The 13,564-nt window shown below is 45.8% G+C and overlaps 1 long non-coding RNA gene and 2 pseudogenes across 1 annotated transcript; 1 reads left to right on the top strand and 2 right to left on the bottom strand.

The window, feature by feature from the left end:
* Positions 1-1,771: 1,771 nt before the first annotated feature.
* Positions 1,772-3,786, top strand: LOC136486312 (uncharacterized). Its single transcript, XR_010766767.1, has 3 exons — positions 1,772-1,972; positions 2,052-2,150; positions 3,641-3,786. It is a non-coding gene; the product is annotated as an uncharacterized lncRNA (long non-coding RNA).
* Positions 3,787-3,940: 154 nt separating this feature from the next.
* LOC136489389 (disease resistance protein Pik-1-like) lies at positions 3,941-8,770 on the bottom strand (annotated as a pseudogene).
* Positions 8,771-9,385: 615 nt separating this feature from the next.
* Positions 9,386-12,157, bottom strand: LOC136489388 (disease resistance protein Pik-2-like; annotated as a pseudogene).
* Between the last annotated feature and the right edge of the window lie 1,407 nt (positions 12,158-13,564).

Here is a 13,564-nt window from a genome sequence, read left to right as displayed (position 1 = left end):
CCAGGTCTCCTCGGCCCGTGTTTGTAACGGGCCAAAAGAAGCCCATACACACTCTACGGCTAATGCTACAATCGACCATCGGCCTGTTCGGTTGGATGGTTCGTATCGTTGCTGGTTCATGAAAAAGTACTGCTGACTGGTTTGTGTGAGAGAAAAATACTGTTTCGGTTGGAAATTTACGATCGTTTACGATAAGCCATAGCCAAACGAACATGCACCTTGCCTCTCCTGCCTATTTGCATGCGACGCATGAACGAGAAATACAAATACAAATACAAATACAAAATACCAATATCTCATCCGGTTTCAAGGACAATTGACTGCACATTTCATGTATATCAGGATCAGTTTATGTATATATGTGGAGTCTGGAAGAGAGATCTTTGTGCGAGAAGCAAGATTTGAAGCTACTGTGTTCCGTGGCACCAATGCTGCCACCTCTGAGATTTATGGAAGGAGCAATGCGAAAACCGGAGGTTTCTGGCAGAGTCTTGGTAGCACTGCTCGGGTCGTACACAGAAGAAATTTTTTATTTTTAACTTTTGTCAAACTATTTTTAAAACTAACACTTTTTATTTCCAAAATTGATCCATTTGGCCGCATCTATTTCCCTGCTACCGATTAACGTAAGCGGCCACACAGTCCGCTTGCCTCGGTTAATGAACTTGTACTACATCGCAAAATCATTTATTTAGGCCTGATTCACTTTGCAAATTTTTTGAACCCGATAAATAGTACTACTTTCGTCTTATTTGACAAATATTGTCCAATCGTGGACCAACTAGGCTCAAAAGATTCATCTCGTGATTTCCAACTAAACTGTGTAATTAGTTATTATTTTACCTACATTTAATACTCCATACAAGCAGCTAAAAATTGATGTGATGAATAGAGAGTGAAAAAACTTGGAATTTGGATGGCACCTTAGTAGTGACTGCTCCGCCGCGCCGCGCAGCGTGGCGCGGCTAGCCTGCCACTGTGGCTGGTCAGTCGCCCGCTGACCCGCTTACTTGGCAGTACTCTGTCACGCCATCAACACGGGGCGGACCTGCCGCACAATCTATCTCGGCAAGTGGTTAAGAGAAGGTTAAAAAAAATCTACACTGGGAGGTGCAAGTGGTGCGATCACGGCCGGCCCCCAAAAATTAGGCCCCGTGTAATCAGTAATTAGTCACAGAAGCCCAATTAGTTTAAGTCCATATAGCCTGAGTTTATGTTGTTGTTTTTTAGTTTTTTGTCGCAGTCCATATAACCCCGAATTAGATTATTTTTTTAAGGAAAAACAACTGTTGCATTATTACATTATTATATGGTGAGTGTTACATGCAAATCCACAAGACTGAAAGAACACACACAAACAAAATACTCCATTTGATTCGGTGCTGTGTGGAACAGTACAGATTCCGTAGGATTTGGAAGAAAAATCCTGATTTCCGCACAGGTCTTACAACTTTTTTTAACATATAATAAACAAATGTAAATGAAGGTGCAACCAACTGCAAATGGCACAGAGTACACGGAGGAACAAACACACGAGATAACAGTCTTGGAAGACTACAGTGCAAATGCGGCACCAAAGGGCACATCGTTTGACATGTGAGATTCAGATACATGCCGTTGGAGTTCGTGCTAGAGCTAGATTAACGAAACTTGAAAATTAGCATTGGGCCTGCTCGACTCCTCGAGAAAGTCCTCAACTCAAAAGCAAACCCCAACAACACCACCAGGCCCATACAGGCCTAACGATCTGCTTTCCAGCACTCATTTCAGTCGGCCCACGATTCCAGATCCCCTTCTCTACCTGCGGCGCCGCCGACCATGACCATCACCGGCCTCTGCCGCCGGCTGCCATGAGGTCCGTCAAATTCGGCGTCGAAGATGACCTCGCCGTGTCCGCCACGGTACACGGACAACTCCATGGATCACGTGCCCGCCGTCCAGGTCAGGCGCGTCGCCCTCGGGCCCGATGATCGTGAGTTGCCTGTTCCCCTCACGATTCCGCGTGAATGTTTGAAAGGGTTTTTCATTGGAGACTCTGTTCGTGAATGTAGAGACGGAGGAATCGGCGCTCGTGATCAGGGGCATCAATGGAAACAGACCAGAGCATCGTCCCCGTCTGCAACGACGCCAGGGTTGGCTGGGACTCGGAGGTCAGCTTCCTGTCGCTGAGGCCTCTCGTCGCTAGCAGTTTAATTAATGCTCTGTAATGCAGCAAGACAACACCAAGGTCTTGTTTAGATTGTAAATTTTTGCAACCTGGACACTGTAGCACGTTTCGTTTGTATTTGACAAACTTTATCTGATCATAGACTAATTAGGCTTAAAAGATTCGTCTCGTGATTTACAACTAAACTATACAATTAGTTATTTTTTTACCTACATTTAATGCTCCATACATGTATCAAAAATTGATGTGATGAAGAGAGAATAAAAAAACTTAAAATTTAAAGGTAATCTAAACCAGGCCCAACTAGAAATAGTATGGAACGGTAGTAGTAGTACGACAGAGCCGCAGAAGTTAACCGGACTTTGTCCATATCTTGCTCATAAGTCATGACTCAAACAGTATTTTTCTTCTACACTAAACTAATTAGTAGTACTTTCAGTCATGGCTTATAAGTCAATCTAGCCGAAACGAAGAAGCTGGACACTTCCTTCGGTCAGTCTCACTTAAACCCAAACTACATACTTAGTTAAATAAGCTGGCAAAATAACACCATGTTTTGCATTATTACATACTGTCAAGGTCTTACAAGCAAACAAATCCATTTGAGACTGAATCAAGAACACATATACAGCCTGTTCGGCTGATGCTGATACGATCGTATACGATCCTGCATTATTATTGCTGACTAATTTAGTATGGAAGAAAAATACTATTCTGACAAACCGTTTACTGCTAAGCGAAGAGGCTGATAAACAACAGTTCAGTTGGGTTGGTCCTGTGTGGAACAGTCCATCTTCGGTATGAATTTTCAGAAACTTCTGATTTTTCCACACTAGTGACAATCTTGGACGAACAGAGTAGCAGTAGTTATATAGAGAGAGTAGTAAGTAAGGCTATCTTGATGTATTGTGAGATCTAAACTTAAAATGGATTTTCAACCAAATACATATAGTCTTTAATATAGTACAAGACCTATTTTAGATGTTAGGAGATGCATAACCTAAATTTGAGTATCCTTTTTTCTGTAGATCCATTTATATAAAGAGTTCTTTTTTAGGTCTTATTATTGAAGAAAAACTTTTATAGATATTAAACCCTTTACCTATAACACTATTTAAATATGGAATAAGTCTTGTACATTGAGTAGCTGTCGCTGGAGACAGTCTAGGCCTTGTTTAGATGGCCTTAAAGTTCAAAGTTTTTTCACTCTCTCTTTATTACATCAATTTTTGAACACATGCATGGAGCATTAAATATAGGTAAAAAAAATAACTAATTATACAGTTTGGTTGTAAATCATGAGACGAATCTTTTAAACCTAGTTAGTCTATGATCAAACAAAGTTTATCAAATACAAACGAAACGTACTACAGTGTTCAGATCATAAAAAATTGCAATGTAGGCCCTAATGCGGCAATGACCACGGACCACCAGACGCTCACATCATCTCTGACCTGAGATACATGTGTGCAGCAGCAATGCACAGGAGGAGGCGAGGACTGATGTGTGGTATGCTTGCCAGGCTGGCTCCAGAGAGAAGATGATCATTCCTGGTGCAGCGACAACCGGCCTGTTGATTTGAGCCAGCTCAAATCAGTCAATCAACAGTGTTTTTCTTTCATAATAAATCTTCACAATAAATCACTATCAATCAGTCTAAACTAGTTCAAAAACCAACCAACAGATCGAACGAGTGATATATATGAGAACTGTAGAGAAAACAGAACTGACAGTGGGCAGTCAGAATTTCAAAGCAACAGAGTGGTGATTTGATTACCTTCTGCTGTGACTGTGAGGATCAGATAGCGTGGCTTTGGATCTACTTTCAGCTTCAGTAATCTCAATTTCAACCACTCCTTGAGCCTCCTCATTGACTGCTTGAGCATCGTCTCTTCCGGGTCCAGCATCTGTTCCGCTCCAAGAAGTTCCGGTTGCATTCTCTGCCTCCTCATCAACAGCCTGAACATCATCATCTTCGACGTCATTGATGAAGAGATCGATCGGGTTGCGATGCTTGGCAACCTGTTCCCTCACCGCCTTCACCGTCATCTTTACACTGGTGCTGTTGACGCACCACTCGCTGTAGCTGAGGACCACTTCGCTGATCATTTGGAGGTTGGTGATACCGGACGGAACACGCTCTTCACTTGCGGGGCCCGAGGAGAACTTGAGTCGAAGGTGTGCAAGCCATGGCATGGCTCCTGTTTGAAAAGTGAGCCATGGCAATACGCAGTCAAGGGAGAACCTCTGGAGCTCGCGGAATCCTTCATTTCCAATCACTATGGCATGTCCTGGAATGAAGTCCAAGCCTAGTATTAGGCACTGCAATTTGAGCAGGGCTCCAAGTATCTTCAGATCATCCGTCGTTGTTTGCTTGTTACAGACGGTGATTTGCACGAAAGATAGAAAGCTGAGCCCATGGATCCATGGTGGAACACTTGCAAATCTTCCCGCTGTCACCAAGAACTGTTTAACAGCACATTCGTTTCGACTTATTCGTTCATATCTGTCTTATAATCCACAATTTAAATAGTATTTTTTTCTCACACTAAGGGGATGTTTGGTTACTACAGAAAAATTTTAGTCCCTGTCCCATCGAATGTTTGGACACATGCATGAAGTATTAAATATAGACGAAAAAAATAACTAATTGCACAGATTGTGGCTAATTTGCGAGATGAATTTTTTAAGCCTAATTAGTCCATGATTTGATAATATGATGCTACAGTAAATATGTGCTAATGGTGGATTAATTAGGCTTAATAAATTCGTCTCGTAAATTAGTCTCCATCTATGTAATTAGTTTTATAATTAACTCATATTTAGTTCTCCTAAATAGTATCAAACGTTCGATGTAACATGAACTAAAATTTAATCCATAAAACCAAACACTCTCTAAATCAGTCAACAGTATTCTCAGCCATAACTTAATCCAACCGAAAGAACGTGCTGTAAGCCACCGAGGCGCAAGAGACTTTTCAATGGAGCCCACATGGAGCAGCCGAGTCCAAGTCCACAGTAAATGGTCAGGGACTTGAGGCTTCACCTTTTGATGGATGACAGCAACGCTTCACAGTAGTCTCTGTCAGTGGACTGGTGAAAGGACCATGTAACTGCGAGCACGCGCAAGTTGCATAGATCACCGAGAGCCCTGACAAAGCTTGCAGTGTGTTGGGTCAAATCAACAGTGGCTAGTGTATATAGGCTGCTGAGATGCCGTACATCGTGTGGCATAGCTGTTTGCACGGAATTAATAGTTCCTTCACCACCACCACCAACGAGCAGACGACTCAAATTATGCCGTAGGCCCACAATTTGCTTTGGCAGCTGGCTTATCTGCGTGCCTCTTTGGTCCAGGTACCGCAGACCTGTTAGCTCGAACAATTCGACGGGGAGCTCACTTATCTGCGTGTAACTTGCATCCAGTGCCCTCAGAATCTGCAGCTCCTTGACCTCGTGCGGGAGCTTGCTGACTCGAGTATTCCTGACGCTCAAATACCTCAAAAAGATCATTTTGCTTCTGCATACCTGCAGTAGGTCCACATCCTTGAGATTCTCCCAGCCTTAAGATCCAGTACCACCAAATTGACAAACCGGTGCAGAGGGATTATTCCGCTGTTGATGGCCCCGGACACAGCTAGCGAACGAGTCTGGGACAAATCCATAGTTTGAAGCAGCGACAGGAGCAGGGGATGTGGATGGTGCAGGGCTAACCTCCGTGGCATCCTGCCGCTAGTTTGTTTGTCACACTCTGTTGTTGTTGCTGCAGATGCTGCCAATAAGTTGAGTGTAGTGGTGGTGAAAACGAAACCTATCTCCGCAGATTTGGAGGCAAGGAATTGCTGCATAAAATGATTGACTTGCCACTGCCAAACCTCAGGTTCATCTTGCTTGTGTTTGCAGTTCGATGCTACACAGCTGATGACATTCCTATCCACTAGCTGGGAGAAGAACGTCTCTGCTTCTGACATAGCATCACTAGAATGCGAGTAATAAAATGGATTAGTATGAGTAAGGCCTTCATGCAACCATTTCAACATGAGACGATCCTTTTCAAACTTGTACCCATAAGGAAACATGCTCATGTACAATAATAGTAACCTTGAGTCATCATCAGGGAAGTCATTAAAAGCAGAGGACAGTGCTTGTTCTAACCGTTCTGGCAGCCGGGGGACTTGTTCCTCGTCCTCACCCTCTGGTGGTCGTGGGCACTGCTTCTGCAATCGTTGTCCCTTCAGCCAGTCTGCCATGCCAATTATAAACAATTGTACACCATCACATCTCCTTAATATTTCATCACAATGTACCTTCAAAATATTCGGCAGGCAACCATCCATTGAATCAACTGCATTTGCTTGGAGCAGATGTTGGGACATTGGCACTCGGGCTGCCGGAGGCTGAGGAACTAACATCATGATGGTTGCATTATCTTGTCCAGGAGATTCGCAAGGGAAGCCTCCGGGCGAAGAAGGGGCCGGAGCGAAGGCACCCGGGCGAAAGCGAAGGCCCGCATGGTCGGAACAGGCGCCACCACCGAGGGAGCCTCCGCCAGGCTCAGCAGAGCCTCCGACGGGCAGCGGAGGTATTGCACCGTGCAGAGCCACCGAGGACAAGCGGAGGCATCAGGACGAAGGCCCGAAGGCGAAGGCCCTGAAGCGGAGGCATCGAACGGAGACCTCGAGGTGATCCCGGTCCCGGAACACAAGATGGGCTGGTGTTGGGCTCAATGTCAAGGCCCAGGTAGCGCAAAGAGGGCTGATGAGCAAAACCTAGAAGGACCTTGAGGGTTAGAACTTGGGCCGGAACAGTTGGGGAGAAAACATGTAATGAGCATAAATGGCAAAGGGACACCCTATAAAAACAGAAGGGCAGCCCGTGTAAAAGGGGACAGCATTTATGAAACTATAAGTCTACAGTTACTCCGTGTCCAAACCAGATCATGCACCCCGAGGCACCGCTCGGGCGGAGATCCCTTAGTCGCCACACGGCCTAATCCCTATCGGAGACCTGGTATCTTCAACAGCAGACTTTCTGAATCCACTTCACTTAGAGGTTTCATCTCATGCACAAGGCCATCATAAGAATCGGAGCAACATGCCCACCATGCTGTAATTGTACTGCGTGTTGTAACCAATATTCGGCTATCAAGATTATTCCTAGGGAATGCGGGTTCGATTTTCCACTAGTCTGATGCTTCCCATAAATCATCGATAATGACAAAATACCTGGCCAGCCGGAAGCATTATGAGAAAGAAATTAGCAAATATATTTGCAGATTAAAGATATATAATCATGCCAAAGCTAGTAATTAAGTTGGTCGTTATTGGTATCCAGTGGCGGAGCTAGCGCTCAAAGCAAGCAGGGGCCAAACGGGCCTCAAGAACGTACTGCTACAGGCAAGCATGGCATCGTAGCTAGCAAGCTTGCATGCATCAAGAATCTAGTCAGTAGTAACAGACAAACACTAGTAGAGAACCTGGTTGTAGTCCCGGTTCTCAACCCCTTTAATCCCGGTTTTGGAACCGGGACTATACAATCATGACTAAAGGTCTTGATTTTTAGTCCCGGTTCCTCCAACCGGGACTAGAGGTATTTATTGGGTAAAAAAAAAGTTGCAGCTATGGAGATTCGAACCTAAGACCTCCCACTTAAGCTCTTGCATGCGTTACTATCTCATCTACCACCACACATCTAACTTAGATAAGATACGCTTTTCTTTTAAATTCAGTTTGGAGACACCTTTAGTCTGGGTTTGAGACACAAACCGGGACTAAAAGTCACACTTTTAGTCTAGGTTCATGTCTTAAACCGGGACTAAAGATTCTCGCATTGACATGCCTCTGACATACCTCGGTAACCGTTACAACCGGGACTAAAGAGTAGAATTAGTCCCAGTTTGTATTACAAACCGAGACTAAAGGTCTAGTCCTCCCTTTAGTCACGGTTGTAATTTTTAAACCGGGACTAAATAGTTTTTGGCCATAGATGAAAGGTCGTTTCTCTACTAGTGAAATCAACTATGCCAGTAGACAGTGGGGAAATATACATACACTTGCACATGACAATTATGGAACTCGATGCACGGCAGGGGGGGGGGGGGGGGGGGGGGCATGGCCCTAAGGTAGCTCCGCCAGTGTTGGTACCTCTTATCTCGCAAGCACTCTGAAACGAGGCGGACTAGGACCTCCATTGTCTTGGCTTCTGACGACGGGCCTGATGACAATGCTGTTGCTGCTGCTGGTTCTGAGACTTGGGAGAGGATATCTTGAAGAAGAAGAATGTTCCTATCAGCCCCACCTCATGCTTGAACCATAACGTTGCATTGGAAATAGTAGTGTCCTCCACTAGTTTCATGATGCCTGATTCGATTGCAGAGATCCACAGCAAGAGTTGTCTTGCCAATCCCCATAGGACCAACGATAGACATGACATGACTCTCAGCAGGCTCCTGTCCATCGTCCCCAGCTGTGGCTGTGAGAGCCACCTGAGGATCTTCTTTGCCGGGCGATCGATGCCGACAAGCGGAAGGGCACCCGCCTCGGCCTTTGCCAGTTGGGGTGTAAGCCCAAGGTAAGGTAAATATCTTGTGAGAAGACCATGCATGTTCCTGGAGGTATGTTCTGTCTGGTCGTGCAAATGATGTACGATGTCCCTATAAAGATGCTCTACTAAAGTTACACGGCGGAACCACTGTGCGGCTCTTCGCAGCAGCGTATGACGTGAGGGATGAATAAATCTACGCAAGGTGTGGTTGTGTCAGCACCCAGCTTCCACCGGATGTTGCTGATGATGGCACAGCGACGGGCTCAGCCTCTGCATCGCCCGCGCTCCAGCCCAAGAGGCTCCGGAGGCCCAACAGCCGTTACGCCGGCCCATCCTGGAGGACCTAATGTTAGCTAGTATAAGTAGGAACTAGGAAGGCGAGAGGAGAGTACAAACCATGAACAAATTGTATCACAAACTCTTATCGATCAAGCACTCATCCGAACTAAATTCCTTGCTGTTATTCCCCTGCTCCTCTTTTCCCCTTCCCCAAGCTGCTGTGCTCCTCACAGGTTGGTCGTGTAGAGAAATCTGACATAGAGTCCCAGCACCCTCGTCGAGCACTCGTCGATGAAATGCTCTGCAGGTGAGGACGGTTAACTCGGTCTCCACGGAGGTTCGAATTCAATGTCGTCAAGAACGCCGCAAGGAAGCTTATCTCCGTCTCCACGAAGATCAAGCAGTGCCGTCTAGCGTCGCAACGCCATGTGGGCCAGCAGGCCCCAGCAGTTGAGATATCCTCGCACGAAGGGCCTGCGCCACTCTTAATAGCTCCTTGATCTTGGCCTCCACCTCCTCAGAAGCTGAATGCTGCTTCGCAGAATCAGGATGCGCCATGACATCCCTTTCCTCTTCATGCTGCTGCTGCGGATCGGGATCGGGAGCGGCAGGCACGATCTCTGCCTCCTTGCCCTGCTCCTCCTCCTCGGAAGCTTATTTGGTATTTGCTGTAAACAATGAACTTTTTCAGGTTGGTGAGGTTCTCCAAGGCTTTAAGGGCCAAGCCAGTACAGATATGAACTCCTCATAGTGTTTGGAGAGCCGTCATTTTTGTGATTCCTTCAGTCAACTTCAATGCAATTCTCTTCTTCTTGTCGCCAGCTAGCAGGTGTACCATTCTCTGAAGCCTCTCAACTAATGCCGGCAATTTTTTTACTTCCGTCTCCCTTATATCAAATACCTCCAAATATTCCAGTTTGCTTATCTTCTTTGGGATCATCTCAATATCCGTCCGGCACAAGCTTAAGTACTTCAACTGATGCATTTTGCATATCTTCTTGAGGTGATGGAAGGACAAGTCCTTGCAGCCTTCAAGATCCAACACCTGCAGTATCTGAAATTTGAGCCAAGTAGAATGAAGTGTCCTAAAGCTCCCCAAAGCTGTTAAGGAACGGACATGCCACAATTTCATCCTCTCAACTGTTTCCTTCTCTTTCCGGTCACTCTTGTGGACAGTCGCCTCACCTTGTAGGTCGGAAATGGTGTCTGCCAGTGGCCACCGACAATGGTGATGAAATTCTCGTCACTGGACTTGGCGACGATGTACTCGAGAACCATGTCATGAATCTGGCAGCTCTTCACTTTGCCATTGCTACTGTTGTTGACTGCACAGACCAGGTTCCTGCTAATGAGTTCATTGAAGCTGTCCGCAGCAACTTCCTCAACGTTCTTCCCATGCTTCTCAGAAATGAACCCTTCAGCTATCCACCTTCTGATGAGGCTTTTTCTACTGATCATGCAGCCCTTGGGAAACATGCTCAAGTACAGCAGGCAGGTCTTGAGATCAGCCGGCAAATGGTGGTAGCAGTGATTTAGTATGTGAGTCACTCCATCTGTGGTGAGGTTATTCACCAACACCTGACTTAAATCCTTGTCCACATCAACCAAATGTGAATGGACTTCCTGGTCTGTGTTTGATTTTAGTTTACTAGCCACAAGCCCTGCTACTACAATTATTGCCAAAGGAAGACCTCCACATATTTTCATGATAATCCCACCATCAATGGGCTTAGAATGACAAATCCCATACCCAATACTGGAGATAGCTTGATAGAACAATTTGCATGAGCCCTCTTCGAGGAGTGCCTGGTGCTCATGGACGTAGCCTTGTGGGCGGCGGCAGGCTTCGACTACGGATTTGAACCTTGTCGTCACCACTATTCTGCCCTTCCCGTTACTGGGAAAAGAGTCGCGTATATTTTCCCATGCTGATACAGACCAAATGTCATCCATCAAGATAAGGTACCTATTTCAAGCATTATAAAGAAATGATAGTTTTACAAGAGCAATTTTCCTCCAAAACACATTGCAAGACTAATTGATGATTAGTACTACACAAGTGTACAATAATTAACTACTATGACCAAATGCCTTGTATCAGGATATGCTACCTATTTCACGCAATGTTTGAAAGCAATATTGCAAGATCAAAATCTATCAATCTATATCTATAAAACAAATGCCAACAGTATGATGATAGAATCGAGCCTACTTAAACTATGGTGCCATATGAATTAGGAAATTCAAATGGTTTCTGGGATAAAGAAAAAAACAAACTGAGCCCAAATTATAGTGCAGTACCTCTGTTGTAGTAACTGGTTGGCGAGTTTGTCTTTGAGCTTGTCCAGTCCCCATTCTTCAATCCCGTCGAAGTCAGTCTTGGATGCACCAGATTGCTGCTCATTCAGCTGCCTGATTATGCTTCTCAAGACAGTCAGCAGATGGAACTTCTGTGATGCAAGCACGGATGCTTTTAGAGCGAATTTGTCTCCACACTCACGGTACAGCGCCACGGCAAGCGTGGTCTTGCCAAGGCCACCAAACCCAACAATAGCGAGGAATTTCAGTTGAGGTTCAGCAGTATCCTGTGCACCATCGTTAAAACACGGCTTGAGCTTCTCCATGGCGTCCTCTATTCCCACAGGAGCCTTGTTGCCGATGAGCTGGGGACTGGGGAAGTGGCGCTCGGTGGTCTGGGGAAGTGTTGACTCCAGCGGGACCTTCAACTTTTGTCAGGTTTTCCACCCCGTACCTGGTCCGCCGCTCGCTGACTTGCTGTGCCCGGAGCTTGAGGTTGCCGATCTCGGTGGCTATGCAGTGGCGCGCGTGCAGCATGGTGAGCAGGTACCACTTCTTCCGGAGATACGTCATTGTTCCGCTCCCGCGGGGTTCGCCGCTGAGCCGATGGTCCACGTCGTCGACACAGTCCTCGATGTCGTACGACACCTCTCGGACCTACTTCATCCAGTCCAGACGCTGCTCGTCGTGGTCGTCTGGCGCCCGCTTGAGCCTGTTGAGGAAGGCCTGCATGCTGGCCAGCTCGTCGGTGATGTACTGGATGTCATCACGGACGCCACGGATCAGCGTGTACTCCTGCGCGAGGAGGCTCCCGAGCTTGTTCACCAGGGGATCTCACAGTGTCGTTGAGGCGCCGACCACGAGATCCATCGTCGCCCCGCTGTAGCGCCGCCTGTTGGTTCCGTAGGTGTACTAAGCTTTTTGCTCTTTGGATGCAACTAACTAGAATGGTAATGCCGCGGCGAAGGACACCCTGGATGCGTACGTTGTGCACTTTTGATAGTATGTTTTGCTTTGAGAGAAGGTCGGAGTGTGCTTTCTAGGGGAAAACGGATTTAGTGATGGAAGCCAGAAAGCAGTAGTATAAAGTGTGTTTGGTTCCCTGGCTAACTTCTAGTCTGGTTACAATCCTAGCCTAGGCAGCGTTGGCCATTTGGTTTGCTCTCACCAAACCAACTCTTGGTTGTTTGGTTGTCTGTACTGTCTTAGCCTGGCTAGCCTCAGGGTGTGTTTGGTTGCCTGGTTTGTTTTGATACAGTCACCTCTTCTTCAAATCGGTAAGGTTATCCCTTCGAGGCATTTCGTCGAACAAGTGGTGGACATCCTTGACGAAGATGGCACACGGCAGTAGCAAGGCGAGCATGGCACACAACAACAGCAAGGCGAGCAGCCGGGCTAGCACGACGAGCACGGCCTTCCTCCTCCTTTCTATCCCCGCACGACGAGCATGGCACACCGCCGCTTCTTCCAGGAGGTGGGAGTATGCTGAAGGGAGGAGAAGGACCGAGCAGCTCTGGCCCCTCGCCATGGCCGGCAACGCAGCACCTCGCGACTGGGCCCTGGTGGCCTGTTGATATTTCTAATGTTGCTAATAATAACGGTGCAAAAAATGCTTGTCAGCATTTCTTAACGTCGCTAATAAAGTTCTAGTTCCAAATTCTTAGCAACCCCAGAAACGTTAATGGTAGTTATTAATGTGTCACTTGGTTGAGTTACTCAGCCGCCTATTATATACCTATATCCCCTAACTTACTAAGTTGTCATCCCTAGTAATGATGTTAGAGAGATCTATTGGTGTTACGTAGTATTACTACTTGAATAACACTACGTAGTTCTTATTAATACAAGTGACTAGAGAGAATATATAAATATTAATCTATGAAAGTATCCGCAAGCGCACAGATAATTATACCATTGTAGCATTTTACCCGAGAGTATTCTAGGTATCGTTATTTATATTTTTACCACTGGGAAGGTCTAACATGGATATGTATTGTTCAACTTATATTATTGAAAGAGATAATAATCATAGCCATACCTCTACTCATACAGGAACAAGTCATAGAATAATATATATAAATGATAAGTATAGACATGGATAAATCACTTAGAGCACTCCTTCTTTAGCATTAGCATGGCCAGATAGAATATTAGAGGAATAATTTCTAAGTCATTCTTAATTATAAGTCAAAGCATGCATTTGATTAGTGCAATTACATCCAGTAATCATGGCTAAGATCATCTTTATATCTACACAGAAGGGATATTACTAAAGGA

This window comes from Miscanthus floridulus, chromosome 10 (genome assembly GCF_019320115.1).
Source record: "Miscanthus floridulus cultivar M001 chromosome 10, ASM1932011v1, whole genome shotgun sequence".
NCBI classification, from domain to species: Eukaryota; Viridiplantae; Streptophyta; class Magnoliopsida; order Poales; family Poaceae; genus Miscanthus; species Miscanthus floridulus.
This window is presented reverse-complemented; position numbering and strand designations above follow the sequence as displayed.